The following is a 22150-nucleotide window of genomic DNA, read 5'->3' as shown; positions in this document are numbered from 1 at the left end:
ATTTTTGGATAGGATAGAGAGAAATCGTGAGAGGAAGGGAAGACAGAGATGGGGAGAGAAAGACACCTGTAGACCTGCTTCACCACTTGTGAAGCGACTCCCCTGCAGGTGGGTAGCCAGGGGGTTTAAACTGGGATCCTTATACCAGTCCTTGCGCTTTGTGCCTCCTGCACTTGACCCGCTGTGCTACAGTTTGACTCCCTCTCTTTCCTGTTTTAATTAAGCATTTTATGTGATTTCTTTTTCTGCTTCTCTCAAAAAAAAATCTTATCGAAAACCTTTGACTAGATTTTGCCAAATTCACCTTAATGTAACACTATGTCACTTTTTAAAAATAATATTTTATTAGTGATTTAATAATGATTGTTTGACATGATTGTGGTATAAGAGGGGTACAATTTCATACAATTTCCACCACCAGAGTTTCATATCCCCTCCCCTCCACTGGAAGTTTCTCTATTCTTTATCCCTTTGGGAGTATGGACCAAAGATCTTTATGGAGTGCAGAAAGTGGGAGGTTTGGCTTCTGTACTTTCTTCTTCACTGGGCATGGGTATTGACAGGGTTGATCCATACCCCCAGCCTGTTTCTTCTCTTTCTTTTTTTAAATTTTACTAGTGATTTAATATTGATTTACAAAACTACGTGTCAACCGGGGTATAAATCCACTCCATTCCCACCACCTGGGTTCTGAATCACTACAAGCCACTGCAGTTCCCCTGTAGACAGCTGTAGACATGGGCTAACCATCATCTCTGCAACTGTCTGTCCACATTTGTACATAATTGTCCCCCTTTTTCTCCTGATTCAACCCTCCTTTCCCCTCCAAGCCACTCATGATAACATTACTACCTTCATATGTTCCTCTCCTTTTCCTCCTCTCTCTGGGTGCTGATGGAGCTGGAGTTAAGAGTCTTCTTATCTGGTTCCTCCTATCACTTCTCCCTCACTGGGAGTATGTATCAAGGTTGTTTTTGGGCTGCAGAAGGTAGAAGTTCTGGCTTCTATAATTGCTTCTCCTGTGGATGTGGGCATTGACAGGTTGATCCATACCCCCAGCCTGATTCTGTCTTTCCCTATTGGGCCATAGCTCTGGAGAGGTGAGGTTCCAGGACACACTGGTGAGGTCATCTGCCCAGAGAAGTCAGGATGGAATCATGGTAGCACGTGCAACTTGGTGTCTGGAAGGTGGCAGGATATAAATTGAGACAAAATGGTTAATGAACAGGAACCAAAAAGTAAGAATAGAATAGATGAGATTAGGGATCTTAGGGTAGAAGAAAACTAGAAAGTCCACCTTAGGCATATTCCTGGGGGCACACAATTATGGTAGTTTTCCTTGAGTTTGATAGCTAGCCTAAAGTTGAATAAAAATATTGTCTGAGAAAATGGTGTCAGAGGGCGGAGGGTAGATAGCATAATGTTATGCAAACAGACTCTCATGCCTGAGGCTCCAAAGTCCCAGGTTCAGTCCCCCGCTCCACTATAAGCCAGAGCTGAACAGTGCTCTGGTTAAAAAAAAAAAAAGAAAAAGAAAAAGAAAATGGTGTCAGAGTAGAGAAAAGGGCTAGAAAGTTGTATTAGGGCAGTGAGTAGCTCCCATTCTTTAAAAAATCCTGTGGATGCAATTACCTCCATCTACCTGACCCAGGGCGTATATTGCACCAGAGCCTGTATAACCTCTGAGTCCCTACTGATCTGAGCTTGCAGCTCATGGTCACATCTGGGAATATTGCAGGCTGCATTCATTTCAGAACCAGTCTTCTTCTAGTGGCAGGGCAGGATACCCCAATATCCCTTTGGAGACTTATCCCCCCGCCTGTTTCTATCTTTCCCTAGTAGGGTAGGGTTCTGGGGAGGTGGGGTTCCAGAACACATTGGTGAGGTTATCTGTCCAGGGAAGTCAGGTTGGTGTAATGGTAGCATCTGCAACTTGGTGGCTGAAAAGCATTAAGATATAAAACCATCTCTTCTGAGCCCTGTCCTACTAGGGAAAGATAGAAACAGGCTGGGAGTATGGATTGACCTGAAAATGCCTATGTTCAGCTGAGAAGCAATTACAGAAGCCAGACCTTCCATCTTTTGCACCCCATAATGATCCTGGGTCCGTACTCCTAGAGAGATAAAGAATAGGAAAGATTTCAGTGGAGGGGATGAGATATGGAATTCTGATGGTGGGAAATGTGTGAATTTTACCTTTCTTATCCTATGGTTTTGTTGATATTTTCTATTTTATAAATAAATTAAAAAAAGACACAAAGCAGAATAATCTATTTAATGATCAGGAACCGACAGGTAAAAGTATAGCAGATGACATTTGGGGTCTTCATGTTGGAAGGAGCTAGGAATTCTCTTAGGTATATTCCAAAGGACCCATGACTTTACTAATTTTTGACTGAGCCCAACATGTAAGTGGACTAGTAGTATTGTCTGGGAATATGGTGTCAGAGTTGAGCATAGGACTAGAAAATTGGATAAGGACAAAGAGAAGCTCCCACATATGGGAAAAGTCCCATTAGCTGTAAACCCGACCAATCTGATCTCAGGCCCATGTCTATTCCTATTTAGCACAGGAGCCTGTGCAACCTCTGCATCCCTGTCAGTCTGAGCTTGCATTCCATGGTCACAGCTAGGAACAATTTAGGCTGCACTCATTACAGGGCCCATCTTCCTTAAGTGTCAGACTATGTTGACCCAGCCTCCCTTCAGAGGGTGGGGAATTTCTACCACTGTTGTTCTGCATTGGGGGCAATGTCTTGTAGAGACCAAAAAGAGAGTTTATGATGTTGTTCCTGAGGAGATGACCAGTGATGGTGGAGAGAAGGATCTGTTAGAGGTCTAGGTTAATCATATTTGTATAGGAATCCAAGGATTCCCTGACTATGTCACTTTACAGTAATACAATAGCCTTATAACAAAATATTCCCTGTTCCTTCTTCCTGTCCCCATGACATTGCTGTTATTCACTTGCCCACATGCTGTGTTCACCAAATACATTCCTGTAATTGCTTTTTGAACAAACTTTTCTATTAGAAAAATTAAGACTAAGATAAATAGTTTATTTCATGTATAGTTTTTCATTCTCTTAATTCCATACTTTCTTTAATTTTGTTTCTGAGTTTCTAACCTATGACATTTTCTTTTCTAAATAACTTCTGTCATTTGTTGTGAGGCAAGTCTATTGGTTATAAATTCCTTCAGCCTTGTCAGAGACAGTATTTGTTTCTTGCTCATATCTAAAGAATAACTTTTCTGAGTACAGAATTATAGGTTTGTGAGTTTTTCTTTCAACTTTAAAATAATTCAGACCATGCCTTCTTATTTACTCTTAAGGTAATTAAAGTATGATTCTTTTTTTTTCTTTTTTAAAAAAAATTTTATTTATAAAAAGGAAACATTGACTAAAGCATAGGATAAGAGGGGTATAACTTCACACAATTCCCACCACCAGAACTCTGTATCTTGTTCCCTCCCCTGATAACTTTCCTATTCTTTTTTTTTTTAATAATTTCTTTCTTTATTGGGGAATTAATGCTTTACATTCAACAGTAAATACAATAGTTTGTACATGCATAACATTCCCCAGATTCCCATTTAACAATACAACCCTAAAGTATGATTCTTATTCTTGCTTGTCTATCAGGAAAATGCCCCCAATTTTTCTCAAGATTTCTTGCAGCTTGAATATAATATTCCTAAGAATATATCTTTTGGAGGGAATATGTTTATTCTTCCTTGTTCTTTCTAAACTTCTTGGGCCTGTGATGTGGTGTCAGCCATTAATGTTTGAAATTGTCACATATTTCCGCTGTTTCCCCTCTCTTTTTCTCCTACCTTCTTCCTCCTCCTTCAGGATATCACAGTGAGGGGGTGACGGGGTGACCTCTGCACTTGAATCCCTTCTGTTACTGATGCCTGCCTATCCCTGGACAGGTTATAATGCCTTGTTTCAGGGGCTGGGTGGTGGCACACCATTATAGTGTGCAAGGACCCAGGTTCAAAACTAGGTCCCTAGCTACAGGGGGAAAGCTTCATGAGTGGTGAAGTGGTGCTGCAGGTGTCTCTCTGTCTCTGTCCCTCTCCATCTTACCCCTTCCCTCTCAATTTCTCTCTGTCTCTATCTAATAAATAAATAAATAAATAAATAAAGCCTTGCTTCTTTCCATTTCTTACCTCTAAGTGGAAAGTAGGGGCCAGGAGATAGCTCATCTGGTAGAATGCATGCCTTACCATGTGCAAGGCACTGAGCATATACTAGTGGAAATAAAAAATAAACAAGGAATTAGGTGGTGGTGCACCAGGTTAAGTGTACATACTAACATGTGGAAGGACCTGAAGTCAAGTCCCCGGTCCTCACCTGCAGGGGGGACTCTTCACGAGTGGTGAAACACATCTACAGGTGTGCCTACCCCTCTCAACTTCTCTCTGTCTTGCCAAATGAAACCAAAAAGAAAACAAAAACAAAACAAAACAAAACAAAGAGCAACAACAACCAAAAAAAAAAAAAAGGAAAAATGTCTTCTGGGAATGGTGATGAATTCATAGTGCTGGCACTGGGCCCCAGCAATAACCCTGGTGGCAATGAAACCAAAACAACAACAAAACCAAACAAACAGAAGAAATATTGGGCAAAAAGGGGTATTTTTGTAAACAAATAGCTACCAGATTTTCTATGCTAATGTGATTCCACATCTATGTTGAAAAGTACCTTTGCTTAAGATGAATTCCACATTCAGTTCTATCAAATTAGAGTCTATTCTGAAACCTGTTTCCAAGCACATTATTTCCTTCTGTCTTCCCTCTCCCCTGGCCATTCTCTTCCTCTCCAAGAAGCTAGAGGATGTTAGATGCCAAGTCAGATCTCTCCCTCTCTTTTTAAAAATATTTATTTTATTTATTCCCCTTGTTTTTATTGTTGTAGTTATTATTGTTGTTATTGCTGTCGTTGTTGTTGGATAGGACAGAGAGTAATGGAGAGAGGAAGGGAAGACAGAGAGTGGGAGAGAAAGATAGACACCTGCAGACCTGAAACAACTCCTCTGCAGGTGGGGAGCCAGGGGCTCGAACTGGGATCCTTATACTGGTCCTTGAGCTTTGCGCCACCTGCGCTTAACTCACTGAGCTACCGCCTGTCTCCCCATATCTCTTTTCTAACGGCTGAGGAAACTAAGGCCCCATGTTTTGAATATATTCTTTTGTTTTCTTTTTATTTTCTTACATTGTTTCCAAAAAAATGTTTATGAAGGAAACTGTCCAAGTGCACTTCCTTGATGAGCTCCTTCCTTTTCTACCTGCTGCAAACCATTTGGGCTGAGCTAGCATGTTGTCGTGGCTTGTTTATTCCCCGGCTGTCCTGACAGATGCTCCTCTGTGACTGCTTTCTAGGTTTCCCGGCCCACTGATTATTTTGCTTTTTTGATGATTTCTCTCCCAGCTGCCTTCACGTGCCTTTTTCTTAAATCAGATCTCATTGTGATAATTTCTGTTCATACTGTTAACTTCTTTATATCCATCTGTGTCATTTTCCTGTCCTCAGTGATGTCTGTAACACCTTCTAAATTAGTACCAACCAGAAATACTATGAGCAAAATGTCATTATTGAAGATGCTAAATAAAACTAGACCTAACAGAAACTTTGGGGCTTTCAATTAACTGCCTCCCCTGTCCCCTTATGTAATGAGCTATTTTTCATCCCTTATTTTCATCATCTTATTTATCATGGTTCAGGTTTTCAAACACCCTGCCCTATTTCCAGCTAGCACCAGCCAGAGCTCTAATCACAGGGATATTTCAGAGGTGCTGCTTAGCATACTTTATTAGCTACAAAATGATGAAAGCTGCAAGAGTCATTGAATCAACAATTTTAATTAACAGGAAAAATTAAAGGAATTTCTAGCCTTGCATTAAAAAACTCTTTTAGGGGGGTCGGGCGTTGGCGCAGTGGGTTAAGCGCATGTGGCGCAAAGCGCAGGGACCGGCGTAAGGATCCCGGTTCGAGCCCCCGGCTCCCCACCTGCAGGGGCGTCGCTTCACAGGCGGTGAAGCAGGTCTGCAGGTGTCTGTCTTTCTCTCCCCTTCTCTGTCTTCCCCTCCTCTCTCCATTTCTCTCTGTCCTATCCAACAACGAATTGCGTCAACAAGGGCAATAATAATAACCACAACGAAGCTACAACAAGGGCAACAAAAGGGGGAAAAGAAATGGCCTCCAGGAGCGGTGGATTTGTGGTGCAGGCACCGAGCCCAGCAATAACCCTGGAGGAGGAAAAAAAAAAAAAACTCTTTTAGAAGGCAGGCACGTTATATTATTTTCATCTGTTCCTACTGACCCTCTATGGCTTTTATGTAAATCTGCTAGTTGATTCCCTGTGCCTGTGAGGTTCCTAAGAGATGTACGAGAAATGCCTCTTATCACAAGGAGCTTATGCTCTGGTACAGCTGACTAAACTTCCCTATAGTGAAGACTTTCATAAGATACTATGGAATTAAATTGCTCAAAAACTGCATACCAACACCCAGAAAATATGAATGTGATTAGGGGTAGTTGGAGAAAGCTTGATGCAGAAAGGGAATTTTAAATTTAGAAGGTAAAGAGGGTTTGCATAGATGAGAAAGAACTGGGGGGAGACAGTGGAGCTAGATGAGCAAAGATAGGGTGAGAGGAATAGTCATAACATACTCTTTTGGAATCTGGCTAGATAAAAAACTAAGTCTTTGGGCGGAAGGAAATTGACTGGCTTTGGAATGGACCAAAAGTGGACTATTAGGTAAAGTGTGTGAAGATCCCTGACCCAAGACTTTCACTGTCTGCCTATGAATCAGTGTGAATCACCTTTCTTGTAAATCAGCGATTTGCCAACAAAGAATTTTAAATCTCAACATTTAGAGTTCTCACTGGGATTTCATCTTGGAGGCATGATTGAGGAAATCACTGGCCATGTGATGGATCTCCATCCCCAGTCCCTTTCTCCATCCCAAGTGCTAGCCCCCTCATCATGTGACTCTTTCTGGTGACCAACTCTGAATCTACAACTATCTAGTGATTCATCCTGACACTATCTCAGTAACATAACAAAGACATGTCAAGTATCTCAGAATTTTTTTAAATTTTATTATCTTTATTTATTTATTGGAGAGAGACAGAAATCAAGAGGGAAGGGAGGGATAGAGAGGGTGAGAGACAGAGACACCTACAGCACTGCTTCATTACTTATGAAACTTCTCCCCTGCAGGTGGGGACCAGGGGCTCGAACCTGGGTCCTTGCGCACTGTAACATGTGTGCTCAACCAGGTGCACTACCACCTGGCCTCTCTTTTCTTTTTTTTTTTTTGCCTCCAGGGTTATCGCTGGGGTTTGGTGCCTGCACTACAAATCCACTGCTTCTGGAGGCCATTTTTCCCATTTGTTGCCCTTGCTGTTATTGCTGGAAAGAAGAGAAAGAGAAATTGAGAAAGGAAGGGAAGACAGAGAGGGGGAGAGAAAGATGAACACCTGAAGATCTGCTTCACCACTTGTGAGGCAACCCCCCCCCCTGCAGGTGGGGAGCCCGGGGCTTGAACCGGGATCCTTATGGCGGTTCTTGTGCTTCATGCCACGTATGCTTAACCTGTGGTGCTATTGCCTGGCCCCCAGAATTTCTAAGTTTCCAAAACTCTGTGCCAGGTGCCACCAGGGACAAAGAACAATTATATTCTTTAATAATCTGCAGTAGCGCTCAGTCTTCTCTTGTGTTACTGTTGCCTACCCCCACTCATTCTACATACTCCATACAGTAACCCTCACTCATTTCCCGGACTGTGCCTGGCCCTTCCCTATACCTGGGACAGTTTCCTTCTTCACTTAATGTTGGCTCTCTGTAACTGAAATGAACTGATTAGAAAGTCCTTGTTTGTCTCTCTGTACTCCTTGCACATATAGATTAATGATTTGCTTCATAGAATTAACCCTATTCTAAGATTATTTTATGTTGATTTCATGTTTGTCTCCTCTATGAAGTATAAAATCCTAGACTTGGGGAATAGTTTAGTGGGCAGACTACCCACATTCTCATCTGAGAAGCTTTGGGCTTGATTTCTAACCACCACACCATGGAAAGTGCCAAGGAAACTCTGTGGATAGTGCATTGGTGCTTTGGAATCTCTCTCTTTCTCTCTCCTTTTTAAACTCTCCTCCTTTCTCTCTTTCTCCCCAAAATTATGTCAGCTCCCTGAGAACAAAGCCTTGATTACCCTTCTTCATCTCCTAGTACATAACAACTGTCAGCAAATATTTGTCAATTTGAAGAATAAGTAAAGTGAGAATGATAAGAATGATCAGGCCAGACGAAGCTCTTTAATTGCCTAAGAAGAAATGGCTAGACTTGATGAGAAAAGTAATTTGGGGAGTTCGTCAGATAATAAGCTGGTGAATAATAGGTATTGGGGGAGCAAGGGCATGCAGGAGACTGGGTCTTAGTACTAGATGCTGTATGGAGGAGAATAGAGTAGAGGTCCAGAAGCTTTAGAAGGCTCTTCACAGGAAGCCAAATAAATTGAAGAAAGCCTAAATAAGGGTAGTGAAGTAGAAATGGAGTGGAAAGGAGTCATTTGAAATTTTGAACAAAGATGTCCTTAATATTTTTCTTTTCAGTTTTAATGCCATGTTTTGAAATATTATCCAACTGACAGAAAATAAAATTGTGAAAGTACAATGAAGTATTCCTTCAGGCTCTCATCTAGATTGTCCAGTTGTGAACATACTGCTTCCTTTACTTTATCATTCTCTCCTTCCATGTGTGTGTATGTGCATCCTTCTATGTTATTCTTCTCTGTCATTTGAAAGTTTGCCTTATTCTTGTAAGATAAGTGTCTTTACTTTTGTGAAACTAAGTCTTATTTTTTTTAAGTTTTTTTTAATCTTTATTTGTTGGATAGACAGTCAGTAGTTGAGAGGGAAGGGGGCAATAGGGAGAGAGACAGAGAGACACCTGCAGCACTGCTTCACCACTTGTGAAGCATTCCCATTGCAGGTGGGGACCAGAGGCTTGAACCTGGGTCCTTGCGCACTGTAACATGTGCGTTCAACCAGGTGCACCACCACCTGGCCCCCATACTAAGTCTTCCTTTTGTCTATAAATACTTCATTGTGTATTTCCAAATAAAAAAGATATTTTCACTGTAATGCACCAAGCCAGGGGAATCTGACAATATTATATCCTATAATCTAGCCCAAGGGCCAACTTAAGATCACATGTGACAATGAGTTGTAATGTCTCTCTAGCTTTCTTTCATCTGGAATGATTCCTTGGTCTTTGAATTTATGATGCTGACATTTTTTTTCAAATGCTCAGGCCAGTTTTTTTGTTTGTTTATATGTTCTTATTTGTGCTAGGGATATTAGACTTATGATTTGAGTCATTGGTATTTTTTAATGTTATTTTATGCAGTGCTAAGAAATGAAATCAAAGTTTCACACATGCATGATACTGTTTAGTGACCTCCTCTACCCAATATTTACTTATTTATTTATTTATTTATTTTCTTTATTTATTAAGAGATAGAAAAGGACAGACAGGCAAAGAGAGAGAGGAGAAAGATGTAATAGCGCCACTTCATGCATGGAGCTCCACCTGTGCCATTCATAGTGCTCTCATGTGGAATGAGGCTCAAACTCAGGGCTTCATGTGCAGCAAATCAGTGCTCAGTGAGCTGTCTTTCTGGTCTCCCTGAAACTTTAGCACTGAGCAAAAGGCATAGAACAGCAGTATCATGTTTCAGTGTTATGAGCATTGACCACTTGCTCCAGGCTGTGTCAGCCATGTTTCTCTACTGCAAGTTCACTATTTTCCATTTGTAATTACAGAGCAATTTATACAGAGGTGCTATGAGTCAAGATTTATTTTTCTTCATTAACCTTTTACTTAGTAGTTTTGGTAGACATTGGTGACACTTGCCTGAATTAGTTGATTATCATAACATTGGCATTAAGGAGATATTTTAGTTTCATTACTGCTATCCTTATTGATAGACAAGTATCTTATTTAGTTATGGATTGTGGACCCATAAATTCTTATTATGCTAGATGGATTTTAATCCATCACTACTGTTGTTTATCTAAACACTCACATTGTCTCAATCTGTTTAGTGGGAGATACTATAGATAGACTCATGTCCTTTATGACACATCTTCATCATTTTTTTCTGAAACTTGCTTATTTTCTGGCACAACAAAACATATCAGTTCCTCCTGAACTTTTCCTGCCCTGTTCCTGTCTCCTTTCAATGGAGAGTGGTTTTTAAAAACCAAAATCTCAGAGTAAGTTTGTCCACTGCTACTGGACTGTCACACCCTCTAGTCTGCCCCCCCCCCCCCATCAAATGTAACTCATTGAATGAAGGAAAATGAGCTTAGGAGACTAGCCAAGCTGCTAAAAAGCACGTGTCAAAAAGGTGTTTTTAAAAGGTATAAGAGTCAAGGCTGGCTAGTAGCTTGCACAGTAGAGTGGACACATCACCATGTATGAGGACCTGGTTCAAGCCCTCAGTCCCCACAAGCAGTTCTTCTTCTTCTAGCGTTTGCCCTTCTTCCGTAGCCAGTCAACAGCGTCAGGTTGAAAGCTGTCAGGAGCTGCTTGTTGCTGGCTTTGAAAGTGACTGGGATCCATGTGGATTCAGTCGGCTAGGAAGGATCGTCAGTTTCCCCAATGAATGGGTACTCACGGGATGCACCACGAGAAGGTCGATCCAATGCATCCCGTCACAAGCAGTGAAGCAGTACTGCAGGTGTAGCTTCTCCTTTCCATGTTTCTCTCCTTCTCTCTTTCCCTCTCTATCTTTTTTTTTTGTCTCTCACCTTTGTAAAAAAAAAAAAAAAAGCAAAAAAGGCTTCTAGGAATAGTAGGATTATTCAGGCACTGAGCCTCAGTGATAACTCTGGTGGCAAAAAGGAAAGAATGAAAAAAATGTTTTATTTGAATGCATTCTAGGCTGGGAGTGTGGATCAACTCACCAATGCCCATGTTCAGCAGGGAAGCAATTCCAGAAGCCAGACCTTCCACCTTCTGCACCCCACAGTGACCCTGGGTCCATACTCCCAGAGGGATAAAGAATAGGGAAGCTATCAAGGAAAGGGATTGGATATGGAGCTCTGGGGGTGGGAATTGTGTAGAAATGTAGTCCTTTTATTCTATAGTCTTGTCAGTATTTCCATTTTATAAATAAAAAAAGAGATTTGAACAAAGGGGTAAATAATAGGAAACACCTTTTTCTTTCCTTGAAACATTTAAGTTTTGTAAAAAAAAAGAAGAAGAAGAAGAAGAAGAAAAAAGAAAAAGAAAAAAAGAAGAAGAAGAATGTTTTTATAATTAACTTTCCAATACTTTGCCCAGCATCTGAATCCTGCCCAGGCTGTACACCTTGTGACAGCCAGGCAACAGGTGGGGACTTGCTCTCTGGAAACCAGAGTCTGCCAGACCATTAGCCAGGCCCTCCTTGAGGACTTTCTGGGCTCTTTGTGTAGGTTGTCAGCATTATCTGGAAGGCAGTCAGTGCTGACCTGGTAGCAACAATAGGGAAAGCACTGAATGTTCTGAACTATTTGAACAGAAAATTGTTGGAGTCTGAACTGGCGATTGAATCCAGGCCCTGACTCTTGAGATAGGGTCAATGGCAGTAAGCCTTGTGGTCATGTAGAGTGGGGGCAATAGTCTTTTTCCCTTTCTGATAGAAAACAATGCTCCCCATGCAGCCTGCCAGTCACTTCTAGGAAACAATTTCATATGCTCTCGCTTCCCATCCACCCCCATCCTGAAGTAGACATGTCTGTTCTAGTTTCTTTTCCACTATTAACTGAAAACAAAGATGCATTATGAATAGGAGTGCAGTTCCCTTTGGCTGAATTGCCAAGCCACCTGGTAAATTCTTCCTTTGGCACAAAAGCAGACACTGAAAATGAATTAGAGGTCACCACAGCCACACTGGTGTCTGGTCAGAAACAAATATTGTTTTGCAGCCAGGCTAGGGGAAAGGCCATCCATCAGTGATTCTAGTCTCAGATTTGTTGAACAGTACAAGCTGGGTGCTATTTACACATCGTCTTCATCTTGTTACCCAGTGGAAATTATGTGGAACTTAAAATATAGCTTCTCCTAATGCCACTTAGAATGCCACTTAGATAGCTAAATTCAAAGCCTTATTTTGAACACAACAGGAAGTTGGGAGAAAGTAGTTCTAACTATAGTTTCTATAAAGGTTGCTTTATAGTCTGTTTCACTGGAGCTTTTGAAATTGCTTAGATCCAAAATAATACTCAAAGGCTGTGCTTATGGGGAAAAAAATCACCACATGATCAATTTCATTTTCTGTACTTTTAGCAGGGACCCCTGTTAGGGACATTTTGATGGATAGTGAGGTCATAAAGGTGCAAGATAAGGGATGGGTTCCAGCAAGGTCACTGTCACACATGAGACATGAGGTGTGATTGGTTTCTTAGTGCTAATAAGAACACAGAGAGAAGAGGTGCTGTATAAAGTTATTAATTGACAGGATAAATACACGAGTCTCACCACTTCACAGAGATTTTGCTATTGCTGGGATGATGGCAGAAGCTGGATATAGAGACTTATAAATTTAACTTGTTTCCATTTCATTACAGAATAAAAACTTATTTTTGTCTGTCTCATGATGCTTATTTATAAGAAAACTTGTGTATGGTTAAAATATAAAAATATATACAGTAAAAGACAGTAGTATAAAAATCAGAACATAAGTCATATGTCATAAGAATATTTATCCCAGGGAGTCGGGCCATAGCACAGCCAGTTAAGTGCACGTGGATCGGCCTAAGGATTCTGGTTCAAGCCTCTGGTTTGAGCCCCTGGCTCCCCACCTGCAGGGGAGTCGCTTCACGGGTGGTGAAGCAGGTCTGCAGGTGTCTATCTTTCTCTCCCCTTCTCTGTCTTCCCCATCTTGCTTCATTCCTCTCTGTCCTATCTAATAATGATGACATAAATAACAACAATAATAATAATTACAACAACAATAAAAAAACAAGGGCAACAAAAGGAAAAATAAATAAATATATATTCTTTAAAAGTTCTTTAAAATTAAAAAAAAGAAAAGAATATCCTGACCTCTTAATCTCACTTACCTGATGTAACCCTAAGATTTTTTATATTCTTCTCTGGAAACTTTCTATGTATATGTATACGCACACGCACACACACACACACACACACACACACACACACATACATACATACACTCTTTCTCTCTCTTTCTCTCTCTCTCTCTCTCTCTGTTAACTGATATATCACAAGGTACCCAAACAAATTTCTTATTTGGGAATCCAGGGTTTTTCCAGGTTATCACTGTTGTGAGCATCCTTGTGGTAAATCTTTGCACAGAACCATGATTTTTCCTGGCGAAAAGTTCAAGAAAATGAATCCCTGTATTAAAAGAGATGTACAGATATAACTCTTATGTTCCCCATTTGCCCTCTGCATGATTTGTGTCAATTTTACTCTTTCCAATAGACAACACTGAGTTTTTAAAAATCTTTAAAAAATATTGTTAATATTGAAAAGTGTACAAGCCTGAACAGACCTATCCTTTCTGAAATAGTAGCTATCAGCCGCACGTGGCTACTGAGCACTTGAACTTCTGATAGTTGACATAGAATGTGCCAGCAGTGTAAAATGCACATCTGATTTCAAAGATCCAGCACATAAAAATCCTGTAAAATAGCTTATTAATATTTTTATACTGGACTGGGGAGATATCACAATGGGAGTGTGCAGGACTTGCACTTGAGATGTCCCAGGTTCAATCATTAACATCACTAATAGAGATGAGCCGCACTGTGGTAAAAATATGCCCCAACCAGCGGGGCGGTGAACAGGGGCTAGGAACCTAAAGACCTGGAATGACAGGGACAAGAGATACGAAAGAACGACAGCAAGACAGGTTTCTGATCAAGCTGCAAAATTTTATTGTGTTCACAGGCATTTTAAGGCTTCGGGAAAGGGGGAGCATATAGGGGGAAGGGGGAGGCAGAGATCGCGGTGGAGGGTCCCTTGCAACTATTTCTGTTAAACTATAACTATATGGTATGTCACTATAACTATATGGTATGTCACTTAGTTTCTGGCAAACATCCTTCCTACGGGAATTAGAAACTTATCTCAAAGGCTTCTGTTGTTTCAAGGCTTAGCTTCTATCAAGCAGAGAAATGGCTTCTGGCAAAAATAAATAAATAATTATACTAATTATATATTGATGTAGTAATACTGGAAGTGTATTTTGTAAATTCAAATTGATTATTAAGATTAAGGTTATTATTTCTTTATATTGACTACTCAGAGAAATCTTTTTTTAAATTTTTTATTTATAAAAAGGAAACATGGTGGTCTGGGAGGCGGCACAGTGATAAAGCTTTGAACTCTCAAGCATGAGGTCCTGAGTTCAATCCCCAGCAGCACATGTGCCAGAGTGATGTCTGGTTCTTTCTCTCTCCTCCTATCTTTCTCATTAATAAATAATAAAATCTTAAAAAAGGGAAACATTAACAAAACCATAGGATAAGAGGGGTACAACTTTGCACAGTTCCCACCACCAGACCTCTGTATCCCATCCACTCTCCTGATAGCTTTCCTATTTTTTTCTTTATTGTTGTTGTAGTTATTATTGTTGTTGTTACTGATGTCGTCATTGTTGGATAAGACAGAGAGATTTGGAGAGAGGAGGGGAAGACAGAGAGGAGGAGAGAAAGATAGACACCTGCAGACCCGCTTCACCGCCTGTGAAGCATCTCCTTTGCAGGTGGGGAGCCGGGGGCTTGAACCGGGATCCTTAGGCCAGTCCTTGCACTTTGTACCACGTGCTCTTAACCTGCTGCACTACCGCCTGACTCCCAGCTTTCCTATTCTCTAACCCTCTGGGAGTATGGACCCAAGATCATTGTGGGATGCAGAAAGGTTGAAGGTCTGGCTTCTGTAATTGCTTCCCTGCTGAACATGGGAGTTGACAGGTCGATACATACTCCCAGCCTGTCCTCAGAGAAATCTTAATTGCATCTGTGGTTTGCATTCTGTTCCTCAGGCATGGGACCATGTAAGCTATGCTACAACTTCTCAGGTAATAAAACCTCCCACTCTTGGTTTCCTGTTCCTTTCCTGCCGCCCCTCTCGACTGGGCCTGGGGCTCTTAGAACTAATACTCTGTACCATTTCAGTTCTTTCTCAGGAACTTGAGTAAATGTGGTGAGTGTTCACTTTTGAAGGCAATGGGGTTAGTAAGCCTGTGGCCTACCAGAAGCTACCTTGAGTGTAACTAGGTTACTGGTATAACTAGGTTACAGTATAACTAGGCTACTGGGCAGTGGTTTGCATATTGCTATATGCAAGGACCTAGGTTTAAAGTCCCAGTCCCCATCTTCAGGGTGGAAGCTTCATGAACTGTGAAGCAGTGCCGCAAGTGTCTCTCTTTATGTCTCTCTCTCTCTCTCTATTTCCTCCCTCCCTCTCAATTTCTCTGTCCTGTCAAGTAGAAAGAAAATATGACTGCTGGGAGTGGTGGATTTGTTGTGCAGCCATCGAGCCCCAGTAATAACCCTAGTATCAATAAAAAAAAAGTATAAACTCTAGTTGTAAATTTAATCACTGGCCAATGACTCCTGAAAATGTATTATGGTTTTGGTAGTGCCACTGAGTTCAAGTAAGAACAGACTACATGGACACACTGAGAACCACTTCATTGGTGACTATTTGTCACCATTTTTTTCTCTTCCTTTTGAAATGAAGATGATGGATTGGTGCACATAGTTCTAGACAAGAACAATCAGCATTGTGTAAACCCTGAGTGGAAAAGAGATTATCAGGTGTTTTTGTATCTGTGCTGGCAGTGACTGGCTGTTTTTTCTTTACTTATTTATTTATTATTGGGTAGAGAAATTGCAGAGAGAAATGGAAATGGGAGTGGGGGGGGATAAAGGAAAAGAGTCAGAGAAACACCTGCAGCCCTGCTTCACCACTTGTGAAGCTTTTCCTCCGGCAGGTGGAGACCATGGCCTTTGAACCCTGGTGTTTGAGAACTGTACTGTGTGCACTCAGCTAGGTGAACCACTGCCTGACCCCAATGACTGACTGACTGTACTCACTCCCTTCTGGGGCTTCTCAACCAGCCCCCCATCTGCTGTCCTTCCCTTGCTCACAAGGGAATTCTACCAAATGCACCTGAGCAGCACAAAGCTTTGCATCAGGCACGGATGCTGCTCGCCTGTTGGTTTCTTCCTCTCTGTTTCCGCCTACATTCCTAGTCACTCCATAGAAGCAAAATGCAGACCCGGTGGGAAGAAACAGGTCCTAGAGTGAATGTGTGAATCATGTCCCCTCTCTGCACTGTTGTGGGATTACATCTTGTTCTTTGAGTCACTGTTTCACTAGTCTCAGCTTTGAAAATAAAAACAAAAGATGAACACTAACAAAGGACTTTATTTTATGCTTGATTATTTGGAATATAGCCCAAACCCTTGTTTCATTCTACTTTCACAGTCCATGTAGCTTCTCTGGAAAGTATCCAGATTATAGGAATCAACATAAATCTCTCTTCCTCTCCCCCACTTCCCTCCCATCTTGCCTTCATTACTGTGCTTTTGTTGTGGTGGCATTAGGCATAATGTTGTGAGAATGATGTTTCTAGGTCATTGGAACTCTCCACTTAAGAGTTTGTATAAAACTATTGTTTTACCACTTTTTTAAAAAGTTGAGTTAACATTGGTTTACAATATTACAGAGATTTTGGAGCATAATTGTGTGTGTGTGTGTGTGTGTGTGTGTGTGTGTGTGTGTATGTACATACAACTCACCATACCTATCACTACCATTGTGACCCTTTAATGAGAAAATGAGAGGGTCAGCAAGGTAATGCACCTGCTTTGCCATGCACATGATCCAGGTTTGAGCTCAGCTTTCACTACACTGGAGGAAGCTTTTCCTCTCTCCCTCTGTCTGTCTTTTTTGGTCTCCATTGCTAGCTCAAAAAGTTGACATAAAGCTCCAGTGGTGACAAAAAAAAAAAATTTCTTCCCAACATTTGGAGAATTAAGGCCGCCTGTGACCTTGGGGTCAGACTAATCGTTTGCCTTTCTTCCTCTGTTCAGATGGGCAATGAGATAAGAATAAAACATGAAAATAAAAGGAGTATATTATTCTTTGTACAGCAGTAGTTTTGTTTGTCATTTGATATGTTCCCAGCTCCTGGTTCTAAATAATACATGCTTTCACTTTCCCCCACAACTGTGTTTAAATACATTGGTAAAATCTAAAACCACTTTCTTAGGACAGCAAGTCAGGTTATACTTTTTGCTCTACACAGACTGCAGGGGACCTTTTCCTCCCTTCAATTCAAAACTGAGCATGTACGTTTATGGCCTATACCTCCTTTCTATCTGTTGCATTACCCAAGGTTGAATGAATTTTAAAAGCTTTCTAGTAGTGTTTTGTGAATAGGTTGCCTAGCGTTCCAGCAGCATTGGGTCAGTTGGAGAAATCAAAAATTCAGTTAAACACCTTTACACCTTTTTATTAAACTGTTACAACTCTGAGAATAAAACAGTTCTTGGCCTTCTCATCAGTAGGATAAAGCCAATCAATATCTGTGAAATAGCAAATTCCTATTAAAACATAATAAAGTACTAGATAATAGTCTTTTAAGATACCATTACCATTTTCTAAAAGTGTATCTACTATGTGGTGGCTAGGTGGTGGTGCACCTGGTTGCGGACACACATTACCACGCACAGGGCCCAGGTTCTCTCTCATCTGATCTTAGAAACTAAACAGGTGGAGTCGGCAGTAGTGCAGCGGGTTAAGCGCACGTGGCGCAAAGTGCAAGGACCTGTGTGAGAATACCAGTTCGAGCCTCCGGCTCCCCACCTGCAGGAGGGGTCACTTCACAGGCGGTGAAGCAGGTCTGCAGGTGTCTTTCTCTCCTCTCTCCATTTCTCTCTGTCTTATCCAACAACAATGACAGCAACAACAATAGTAACTATAACAATAAACAACAAGGGCAACAAAAGGGAAAATAAATAATAAAAAAAGAAAAAGAAAAAATAGTCTCTTTGAAAAAAAAAAAAGAAAGAAAGAAACTGAACAGGGTCAGGCTTGGTTAGTACTTGGGTGGGAGACAAGGACTTGGGTTAGAGTTCCCACTCCTAACCAGTAAGGGGGATGCTTCAAAGTGGTGAAGCAGGTTTGCAGATGTCTTTTCTCTCTTTCTTTTATCTTTATTTATTAGAGAGACAGTCAGAAATCGAAAGTGATGGGGAAGACAGAGAGTCAGAGAGACACCTGCAGCACTGATCACCACTTGCAAAGTTCTTCCCCTGCAAGTGGGAACCAGAGGGTTGACCCTGGGTCTTTGTGCATTGTAACATGTGTGCTCAACCAGGTGCACCACCATCTGGCCCCTTTTTCTACCTTCCTCTCTCTCTCTCTCTCTCTCTCTCTCTCTCTCTGTCATATCACAAAAAATAAGGGAAAAAGGGGTAGGGGGAATGACCACCAGGAGCAGTAGATTATTGTACCAGCACTGAACCCCAGAAATAACACTAGAGGCAATAAAAAAGTTTATTTTAATGTATAGACTTTAGTTCTGAGTATATATTCTTTCAATCTAAGCACTTAGGGTTCTAAATTAGTAAACTGAATTTTGACAGTGGGCTCAAATTATTAATGCATTTTAAATAATAACATTTTCTTTTTTCCTGAAATATTAAATCACCTATAATCTTTGATCAGGGTTACCAGAAGCAATTCGTTTTATCATTATATAAGATATAGTTATTTGTAAATAGCATTAAATGACACAAATCATGGTAAGATCTTTTATGGAACCTCTGGGGCTTTGCTCATTTTCCTTTATGCTTTTTATGATCCATACCATTTGATAGTATATTTGATGACCTCAACCAAATCAAAGCAACCAGGTCCACCTTGATATGTTTCATTTTGAATTGTGTCCAGAGACACCAGGCCTAGGATGTCAGATTCCAGCTCCAATACACAGGGGAGACCTTTCCTAGCTCATAGGACTCCTAACTTCCATTTCAGGTGGCACACCTTCTGGCAGAGTTATAGATATAGATATAGACCATGAGATAGGGCATACATGCACATGCAAGCATAAGTTATGGGAAAATATATACATTGAAGTAAAAGTGTGCAATAGTCCACAGTGACTCAGTAAGCACAGCAAGCAAGTAGAAAGACCTAAAAAAGAAAAGTACGTAATCAAATATTTTCTACTTAGAACTAGATACTCTCCTCACCTACTTCCTATTTCACTTCTTTCAATCACTCACAGCGTAGCTCTGACAGATAAAGTTAAGGACTACAAAAGCTGGATAAGGGTATGTGACTGGTACTTTTTAGTGATGGCTGTTTTGGTCACTACCAGGGTCATAGTCAAGGAATCCTGGGATTCCCACAGATATGATGGAATAGACTTCTAACAGAATCCTCTCTCCACCATCACTGGTCATCTCCCATCAGGAACAACATCATACACGCTCTTGTGGGCTTCTATAGAACCTTGTCCTCAATGTAGAACAACAATGGTAGAAACTGCCCACTCTCTGAAGAGAGGCTGGATCAACATACTCTGCCACTTGAGAAAGACGGGTCCTGAAATGAACGCAGCCTGAATGTTCCTAGCTATGACCAGGGAATGTGAGTTCAGAACAGCGGGGATGCAGAGGTTGCACAGACTCCTGTGCTAAGTATGGATAGATATGGGCTCTACGTCAGATCAATGGAATCTACAGTTAACGGTATTTATATACTTTTCCCATATTTGGGAGCTATTTTCTTCCCTGATCCAGGTCTTTAGTCCTATTTCCAACACTGACTACCATCTTCCCAGATAATACTTTTAGCCCATGCTAGCTATTAGGCTCAGGCCAAAAATTAGCAAAGTCATGGGCCTCTTGGAATATACCTAAAATAGACTTCCTAGCTTCTTCCAACATGAAGACCCCAAATTTCACCTACTATATTGTTACCTTTAGGTTCCTGCTTACAATTTGTTCTGCTTCATATTTTAATGCTTTTCAGCCACCAAGTTGCAGATGTTACCATGACACCAACCTGACTCCTTGGACAGACAACCTCACTAATGTGTCCTGAAACCTCACCTTCCCAGAATCCTACCCCACGAGGCAAAGATAGAAACAGGCTGGGGGTATGGATCCACCTGTCAGTACCCAGGTCCAGTGGAGAAGCAGTTACAGAAGAAACCAGACCTCCCACCTTCTGCACCCCATAAAGATCTTTGGTCCATACTCCTATAGGGATAAAGAATAAGGAAGCTTCTAATGGAAGGGATGGGAGATGACACTCTGATGGTGGGAATTGTGTGGAATTGTACCCCCTTTTATCCCACAACTTTGCTGATGATTATTAAATTACTAATATAATCTTTTAAAAAGCTTATCCACTATGTAAGTTTATATAATTTTCAAAGCAATTTTCCTATCAAAAGTACTAGTTGTCAGCTAAATCTGTGTTATCAGTGCTTTTTAAACAAGAATTATTTATTACATATGAGTGAGTCTCCATGTTTTGAAAAAGGTATCAGATTAAAAAAAACAAAACAAAAAACCCACAGATGAAAGTCTAGTAATCCCATTGTCCCATAGCCATAGATGGGCTTTCTTTCTTTTTCTTTTTTTATCTAATAGGATGGAGAGAAATTGAGAGAGGTGAAATAATTGGAGAGGGAGAGAGAAAGATAGACATCTGAAGACCTGCTTTACTACTTGTGAAGCTCTTCCTTTTTAGGTGGGGAGTAGGGGTTTAAGCCTGGATCCTTGTGCATGGTAATGTGTGCACTCAACTGAGTGCACCACCACCAATTTTCAAAAGCAGCTGCTACTCCTTTTTTTTTTTTTTTTTTAAATCAGAGTACTACTCAACTTTGGCTTATGGTGGTATGGGGGATTAAACCTGGGACCTAGGAGCCTCTGGCATGAAAGTCTTTTGCATAACTGTTATGCTCTCTTCCCTACCCAAACTTATAGATAAGCTTTCAAGCCCCTCTGGTTCTTGCCCCTAATAGCATAGCAAGGACCTCTAGCCTCCTGACACCCCTTACTGTCTCCCATTACAAGATAGTCTGCAGGATGGTGCTCCTCTTTTATGCCTGAGCTCCTTCCCCATCTGTCCCTTTGGAAATCTAGTGCTTCTACTTGGGCACCAGAGGCTCCTTTGGGATCTCTCTGTGGGTTCCAGAGAATGCTGCTTTGCCCCCTCTGGCATTGCTGCTTTTCTACTTAGTAGTTGCAGCCAAGAACTCAAAGTCCCCTATTCTCCCTGTCAGTGACACACACATTCTCAAACAGTATTATTTGTCCTTTGGTATTTTGCACGGACTTGGTGTTGTAAATCTGGGTTTATACTAGTTGGCTTCCTACTCTCTACAAAGTCAGGTATGAAGGTTGTCAGAGATGGAGGAAGACAGAGAAATCCAGGTCAAGGACCAGCTCCCTGTCATGCTCAAGGCTGCCACTCTCCTTAGTCAATCATGACTTTACTAAAAGTCTCATATGAGAACTCTAAACTAATTCTGAGGGGCTGGCAGGTGGCTCACCTAGTAGAATGCTATGCATGAGAACCTGGGTTTGAGCGCCAGGCAACCACATGGGAGGGAGCATCTGAGTGGGGAAGCTTCACAAGTGGTGGAGTTGCATTGCATTGCTGCATTGTCTCTCCTTTTCTAGCTCTCTGTCTCACCCTCTATTTAGAGGAAAGGAAAAAAAAAAAAACAACGAATGGTGGAGTTGTGCAGTAATTGAGCCACAGCGACAACCCGGGTGACATAAAATGCGGAGTCTGAAATTCAAATCTATTTTTTCTAAATATTTTATTACCTTCTTTTTATCTGTTTATTGGATAGATACAGCTAGAAATTTAGAGAAAGAGAGAGAACTACAGCACTGCTTCACTTTCAAAGCAGGTGGGGACCAGGGGCTTGAACCCAGACCCTTGCACATTGCAAAAACGTGTGCTCAACCAGGTGCATGACTACCCAACCCTCAAATCTATTTTCTTAACATGAGTGATCTCTCAGAAGTCTTCAGCAACTCACACCAAAGCTGCCCCCCACCCCACCCCCATGTTTC

The 22150-nt window shown here is 41.2% G+C and overlaps 1 protein-coding gene across 1 annotated transcript in view; it reads left to right on the top strand.

The window, feature by feature from the left end:
* Positions 1-22150, top strand: part of SCD5 (stearoyl-CoA desaturase 5) — a 185424-nt gene that overhangs the window by 109737 nt on the left and 53537 nt on the right. The window lies entirely within an intron of this gene.

The sequence above is a fragment of the Erinaceus europaeus genome, chromosome 3 (assembly GCF_950295315.1).
Source record: "Erinaceus europaeus chromosome 3, mEriEur2.1, whole genome shotgun sequence".
Lineage (NCBI taxonomy): Eukaryota > Metazoa > Chordata > Mammalia > Eulipotyphla > Erinaceidae > Erinaceus > Erinaceus europaeus.
The sequence above is the reverse complement of the archived record's forward strand: the minus strand, read 5'-3'. Positions and strand labels throughout refer to the sequence as shown.